This window comes from Nicotiana sylvestris, chromosome 4 (assembly GCF_000393655.2).
Source record: "Nicotiana sylvestris chromosome 4, ASM39365v2, whole genome shotgun sequence".
Taxonomy (NCBI): domain Eukaryota; kingdom Viridiplantae; phylum Streptophyta; class Magnoliopsida; order Solanales; family Solanaceae; genus Nicotiana; species Nicotiana sylvestris.
Window position 1 is genome coordinate 168,489,186 of NC_091060.1, and position 8,312 is coordinate 168,497,497.

General features: G+C 34.7%; 1 non-coding gene across 1 annotated transcript; it reads right to left on the minus strand.

Moving 5' to 3' along the window:
- Positions 1-796: 796 nt before the first annotated feature.
- On the minus strand, positions 797-869 carry TRNAA-UGC (transfer RNA alanine (anticodon UGC)). Its single transcript has one exon. It is a non-coding gene; the product is annotated as a tRNA-Ala (tRNA).
- Between the last annotated feature and the right edge of the window lie 7,443 nt (positions 870-8,312).

The window sequence follows — 8,312 nt, forward strand, 5'->3', positions numbered from 1 at the left end:
GGGAAGCAGAACCACTGGAACAGAGCTAAAGAATTAAGAAAGATGATCAAAGGAGGATAATGTATACACAAGGAAGGAAATGGCGAAAAATTTCTGAAAAAACTAAACCCTCACCTATTTATAGGGTTGGATGGCGCGAGAATCGCAGTAGAAGACTGCCAATAGGGCTAAAACCAAAGCGACAAGCATTCATATGTTGTCTCGTGAAGATGCGTAATGATGACGTGCGTGGGAGTGACGTCATATCTATATAACCACATCAATTAGGGTTCCGCAAGTTGTGTCGCTCTCTCGATCCTGGTCAACGCGACATAATTTAACAGCCAAATTCTCCCACAACAGAAACGGATTTCGTTCTATTTGGTCTAGAATTTATTAAGTTCAACTGAGATTCACCCCATTAATTTGCTACTAATTAGTTTAGCATTTATTTGTTCAAACATTAAGGATGGTAAAATAGAAATAAATTACATCACATTCATTTTTAAGATTAAATCTGTCACGTAACAATGGGAATAAAAATGAGAAGAGCAATGAGTTGAAAAATCACCAAAAGAGACAGAAAAGATGGAGATACGGGGGATCGAACCCCGTTCTATTTGGTCTAAAATTTATTAAGCTCAAATGAGATTCACCCCATTAATTTGTTACTAATTGGTTTAGCATTTATTTGTTCAAACATTAAGGATGGTAAAATAGAAATAAATTACATCACATTCATTTTAAAGATTAAATCTGTCACGTAACAATGGGAATAAAAATGAGAAGAGCAGTGAGTTGAAAAATCACCAAAAAATGGAGATGCGGGGGATCGAACCCCGTGCCTCTCTCATGCAAAGCGAGCGCTCTACCATTTGAGCTACATCCCCTTGTGGCTTACAATGCGAGCGCTTTTCTATTTGACATTTCCTTGCTTGTTAGTACAGCATTATATATTGCGTTTTTCTACCTTTTTGGAGTTAAATTCTAAGAATCTCTCTACAATGTTAGTAGACATTGCACAATATTCGGTTGAAGTTGGAAAAAATATATTTGAAATTGACGTTGAAAAAGCTTATTTGAAAGTTAAAACTCTATTTTAAATTAATTTCACTTTGAAAAAATTGAAGTTCAATGCATAAAAACCATTACTAATATTTCATTTGAAATACTTTTCGAACAAACTTTTAGTATTTCAAATATTGAAGTTAAACATACGCAAACAATGATGATTTAACCATTATTTGTGAATATTGAAGTTCGATATTTACAATATTTATGGCTAGATATATGGTTAAGTAAAATGGCAGCTTGATTTATAAAGTATTCTGCATTCACATATCCAAAGGGACGGGATATAGAAAGTCTACCTTAATCAAAATATTAGTGGCTGCTTCCACACTTCAAATTTGTAAATTATAGATCACACGAAAACGTTGCTCCAAGGCTCACTCTATAAGTGGTTAAGTTAGCCTTACACAAATTTCCAAATAGCTTCTTCGAATAGATTGGCAGCTTATCCTTGATAAAAAAATGGGATTGCCACTCAATGATCAACTACGAAATGATATTAATAGTAAATTCAAAAATCCATGTTTTCATTTGAAGAAAACCTCAGCAAACACACAATATTCAGAGAGAATCAAAACATATATTATCAATTCATCAATTTCTTTTGGAACAATATCAGGTGGATGCCACAAAGAATTTTGAAGCCACGATAAGTCTCTCCAATATATAAAATTTTATAGATAACAAGAAATATTACAATTGTTAACATCTACGCTTTGATTGTGACTGTCCACTTTTCATTATTACCTTTGCTATCAACATATTTAGAAATATTCCATATGAACACCAATTGCATTTAAGAAAACACCACTTTTGCCATGAAAACCAACGATCTTTCCTCTAGCTGCTGAAGAGCTAAAATAAGTTCCAATTTCAGTTCCCTATGGTCCATATTTTTCTTTATTTGTATAAAATGCAATCTGTCTTATTGCGTCTAGGCCCCATTATCAACCACTAGACTATAAAATCCTTCAATTCCAATTAATATCTCATTTTCACCGTCAATATTTATCTGCATATCAAATCTCAAACTAGTTAGAATCAATCACATTCATTCCTTTTTGTTCAAGTAATTTTATTATTTAGATGATTAATTGTGAGGATCAAATCGGCGGGTTGGACTAATTTTGGGCGAGTTAAAATGATTAAGTTAATAAATTGGCGAGTTAAAATGATTAAGTTAATAAATTGGCGAGTCAATGACCTACTCAAAAGTTACTTGGGCCTATATGAGCTAGGTCAAGATAGGCTAAAATTTGGGTCATAGTCCAACCCGCCCAACTTTTATCAAGCTTTAGTTAAGGGATCTTTACACAAATAGCCGGTCATATTCACCGTTTATTTTTTCTAGCCATATACATAGATTATACATAATTATACACATGTAGTACACAAATTATGCATATGTTATACCTCCACCGGTTATTTTTAGTTTAAATGAACGGGTGAGCGGCTATTTGGGTTAATATTTCTTTAATTAATGTGTGTTGTTTTCTTATGAATTGTTTAATTATCAAATAAAACTATTTTCTTTTGTTATGGTCATATATAGCATATCAAACAAAATAAAATTACTCATGGATCAATTTGGGCTAAAAATCAATCTAACTTTAGATGGACTGAGGCAAGATGACCTGAATTCAACAAATAGGCGGGTCAAAAAATGGTCCAACCTTACGCGAGTTAGCCTTGTTAAATGGGTTTGGGCTCAAATTGTCACCCCTAATTAATTGTAGACTATTTTGGGAGAATGACAGAATTACCTACAAATTTATTGTTTATTGCATATTATTACCTACAAATACTGAATTGTCACCCCTCACACTGGGTAAAAGCTTAAAACAAATTAAAGATAAAAGGCAAGTGAATTTAAGGGTAATAAGTATACTATTATGGTATATTATATATTATTACAGCATACAGTTATAGTATATTGCATATTATTACCATATGCTATAACAATATATTGTATACTATAATAGTATACTATTACAGTATAACTATATATCCCTATAGTATATTGTATATCGTAGCGGTATACTGTTAGGTAACTGTGTTCTTCTTCGATTATTACAATATACCGTTGCAGTATATTGTAAACTATAATAATATACGGTTGCAGTATAGCTATGTACTCCTATAACATATTGTATACCGTAGCACTATACTATTGGGTAGCTGTGTTCTTCTTCGATTTTCAGCTGAAAATTTAGATCTCAATCACCTCAAATCAACTTCAAATGCTATCAAATTTCAGTATGAACTTCTCGAAAGTACTATAAGCAATATTTAACAGTATCCACTTTGAATAAAACAGGAAATCATCAAAATAAAAATTTTAAATTCAAGAGTTTCAAGCCCAATAATGGTAAATATTCAAATACACGTAAGAAATTCAGATCCAGGAAGCTTACTTGAAGGTACTATAATCAATATTTTATAGCACCCACATCGAATCAAACAATAAATCTTCAAAATAAAATTTTAAATACATGAGCTTCAAACTCATCAATGGTGGATCTTCATACACACACAAAAATCAGAGCTGGGAAACATAATATATAACTGCAACAACACATGGATTCAGAAATATAGATAAATATATAGAAAATACTAATATAGAAAGAGGATTTTGGATTGAAACTCATGTACTATTATATTGAAGATAGAAACAAAATCAGAAGAAAAATTGTGATGACCCAGTCATCACTTGATTTACAAGTTAATTCTGTGTTCCGAGACCTTAAAAACCTCCTTTTATGTCACCTCGATTTGAGTGCATGGTCCGAGCATATATCCGGAACGCTTTATGTGAAAATTTGATAAAAAATTCTAATTTGGCCTTTAAAATTGAATTTAAGTTGACTTCGGTCAACACTTTGGATAAACGGACCCGGACCCGTAATTTGACGGTCCTGGAGGATCGGCAGAAAAATATGGGACTTGGGCGTATGCCCGGAATTGAATTCTGATGTCCCAAGCCTGAGAAATAAATTTTTGAAGAAAATTGTTTAACTGAAATTATAAGAGTTTTTGGAAATTTGAATGTGATTGAGTTCGATGGTATCGGGCCCGTATTTTGGTTTCAGAGCCCGATACAGGTCTTATATGGTATTTAAGTTGTGCCTGTAAAATTTGAGAAACAGAATTCATATGACGTGAATCGGACCCTCGGTTGTAAAATTTAAAACTTAAGAGTTCTTGAGATTCTTCTTTAATTTTGATGCTAAACTTGAAGTTCTAGGTGTTATTTTAGCAATTTGATCGCACGAGTAAGTCCGTATGATATTTTTATGTTAGTGTGCATTTTTGGTTTGGAGCCCGAGGGCTCGGGTGAGTTTCGGATGGGGTTCGGGATGTTTTGGATTTAGAATTTCTACTGTCATGGCTGTTGCAGGTGCACAGTGATTTTATTCTTCGCGTTCGCGTGGCTCCACTCGCGAACGCGTAAGGCAAACTCCCTCAGGTGTCATTTTGTTCTTCGCGAACGCGGAGCTCAAGACGCGAACGCGAATCTTTGGGTGGGTTACCCTTCGCGAACGCGTTCTGGCCCACGTGAACGCATAGGGTTAGTGGGCCTGGGGGAGGGAACTCAATATGTTCTACGTGAACGCAGCCCTTTGACCACGAACGTGGGCCATCCAACGCGAATGCGAAGGCCATTTGAGCCTGACCCATCGCGAACGTGGCAGGCCCATCACGAACGCGATGAAGTCCTGCCCAGTCTTTTTAAAACAGATTTAAAAATGGGTAGAACCATTTTCTTCATATTTTCGAACTACCAACAACTAGAGGCGATTTTCTTCACACAAATCTATCCCCAAAGTGTTGGTAATCAATTCTAAACTCTACTCTTTCAATTACCCAACGTTTTTCATCACTTTTTAATCAAAAATCAAAAATTTTAATGGTAGAAATTGGGAATCTGGGTAGAGTTAGAGCTTTTTGAATAATTGGAATTTAAACCTCATTTTGGGGTCGAATTTAGAAACTAATTGAGTATTCAGGCTCGTGGGTGAATGAGTGATCGGGTTTTGGTCTGAACCTCGAGTTTTGACCAAGCCGGCCCGGGGTTGATTTTAACTTTTTGGGGAAAATGATAGAAAACCTATAATTTAGCATTGGGATTGAATTCTTTAGCATTTATTGATGTTGTTAAATTGATTTGGGTTAGATACAAGTAAATTGGAGGCAAAACCTAAAGGGAAAACGGTGTTTGAGGCTTGAGTTTGGCCGTAGAAGTTGAGGTAAGTGTTTGCCCTAACCTTAGCTTGAGAGAATATGTGTTGTATCTTAATTGCTATATGTTAGTGTCGAGTACGACGTATAGGGGAGGTGACGCGTACCTATACATTGGTATCAAGCATGCCCGTGAGTCTTATATTCGGACTTGTTGTGATTTTAATATGTATTGATCGTGCTTAACTTGATAGTTAGCAATTGTGGTACAAGAGTTATGATGAATTCCTAGTAATTGGCAATTGTAAAGTATTGGCTCATGCTGAGGTCTATCTTGTGAATTAACTGTGGAAACTGGATTAGTTGTAGTTGATTCCCTTGCCGGGATATTATTGTTAGGATATTATTTTCTTTGCCGGGAAATATTGTTGTTATATCATTGTTCCCTTACCGGGATTCTTTTGTGATTGGTGTTGATTTGTATATTGGGATCGGGTTGCACGCCGGAATAATATTAAATAGGATCGGATTGCACGCTGCAACAAGGAGTAATAAGGGAGGACAAGTGGGATCGAGTTGCACGCCACAACAGAGTTAAATGCTTTTGATCGGGTTGCACGTCGCAATAGTATTATATGATTTGGATCGAGTTGCACACTGCAACAGAATTATATGATTGGGATCGGATTGCATGCCGCAACAATAAAGAATAAAAGTGGATATTGATTCGTTACTGTTTTCCTTATTCTTGCTGATACGAAATTTAAGACGTTCTTTATGCTTTTCTATTGAAATTCTGTTGGTACTTGATAATCCCCGCAGCATGTTCCCCCTTCCCATCTTTATTGCTAGTTTCCATTGTTATTATTTGCCGTATATGTTTTAACTGCACATGTTTATTTGGTAGTCTTGTCCTAGCCTCGTCACTACTTCACTGAGGTTAGGCTCGATACTTACCAGCACATATGGTCGGTTGTACTGATACTACACTCTGCACTGTATCCAGATCTCGGTACCAGAGCTTTTGGACCATAGCGAGGTTGTTGCCTTCAGTCCTGCGGAGACCCGAGGTAGTCATGCAGACGTCCGCAGACCTTGGCGTCCCCTTCTATCTTTTCTATTATGTTTTTATTTACTTCAGAGACAGACTTGTATCTTTCTATTCAGACCACTGTTTGTAGTATTCGTAGATGGTCCGTGACATTGTGACACCAGTTCGGGGTAGAGTTGTATTTTGGATTTTCGCGCTAGCATTTGGTTAAATTATCAGTTTCGTCTTCCGCATTTCTTTTATTATTATTATTATTATTATTATTATTATTATTATTATTATTATTATTATTATTATTATTATTATTATTATTATTATTATTATTATTATTATTCCGTTGTTGATCGCATGTTAATTTGAAATTGTTAAAAGGTTAAGGAAAAAGGGTAATAAAATCTATAACACTCGCTTGCCTAGTTTTCATGAGTAGGCGCCATCACGACTTCCGAGGATGAGAAGTCAGAATCGTGACAAAAATTCACAAGTCAAATCAGTAATTGTTGTATGAAATATGATTTCTCATGGTTTGGCTATGGAATTTTTGAAATGAAAGAAATGGCTGGGTGAAATAGCGTTAGCTGAGGTATTAAATGAGGGGAATAAGCTAATGCATGAGCCGGGTAAATAGTTTGGGCCGCATGGGTAGGAAAAGTAAATAATTTGGGCATGAGCATTAAAGGATAAATAGTTTGAAATTAATGGGTATAAAGTAAGATTTTCTCGACTATTTTTACGAACTATTGTAGCCTTCCTTCTTTATTTAATCTTGAGATAAAAAGAGAATATTAATTCATACCTTTCTTATTATGTCATTTCCAGCTCCAAGACCACCATGAAGTTGGCACCAAAATGATGTTTTATCTTTCAATTCATACTCAATTTGAATTCCTGATATAGCTGAGCTATGCAAGTTCATATGAACGTGCACTTGTTTAATAGTAGAAAATACTCCATCGTCCCAACCTTTTCCACTACATCCTCCCCAAGGTCCAGGACTTCATGCCACAATAGTCTTCATCACATCCATTTTCTGTTTGCAATGATATGATGTTAAAAAACATAAAAATTATATCGTCATAAATGTCAAATTAAAGTAACTGAACTATATCCAACATAAGGGTAAACTAACTAAAACTTACTCATTGTAATAATGAATCTACTAAACTATTTTTTGTCACATTACCGTAACTAAAATTTACTGTTTAAAACGATAAAACCTGTCTATTAAGGTGACATTATTGTTATGGCATGTATAGTTTCTGCCATAATATAGTAACTGAAATGAAATCTATGCAATTCAAATTAAGAGAAAAAGTAATATGTACGTCATGAATTTCAATTTTTTCAACCATAGGTTCAGTCGGTTCAATTTTTTCAGCTTCAGGATCCTTTGCCGAAGTGGGAGGAGTAGTTTCTGCAAATAAATACCAATAGCATCAAGGTACAACCCATAACGCCCGTGAAATCCAACAATATCTCCACCTTCTTTTATCACAAGAGAAAATGGAGTTCCATCCGCTTCACTCCCAAATGGTCCAAAATTCTTTGTATTAGTTAAAACTTAGAGATTTCACAGCAAAATGGCCGCCATAATGTCCCAATGTTCCCTTTATGCCCGTCAAATATTCCAATGGTGTCGCCTCAATATTAACCTGATATTGGTGCAAATAACATATTGTTAAATTAGTAGCGAAACAAAGAATTCTAACAAGGATTCAAGAAAGTGCAAGAACATCTCACACGTAGAGTTTATACTTTATGACCTATAACCGGTTTGAACCACGTTTATCATTATGTTAAAAGCTTAAAATAAGAAAAAGAATTAATCTGAAAGATTATGAAAAGCTATTGTTGATTTTTCAATTCAAATAATCAATGAAACGTAAATCTTTTGGGATAAGCTCAAATAATTGATAGTCGCATGAAGTTAATTCATCTAAAATGAAATTAGTAAATAGCAGAAAACTTTTATACGTCTTTCATACAATGATGAGCAATGAGTTGAAAAATCACCAAAAACGACAGAAAAAGA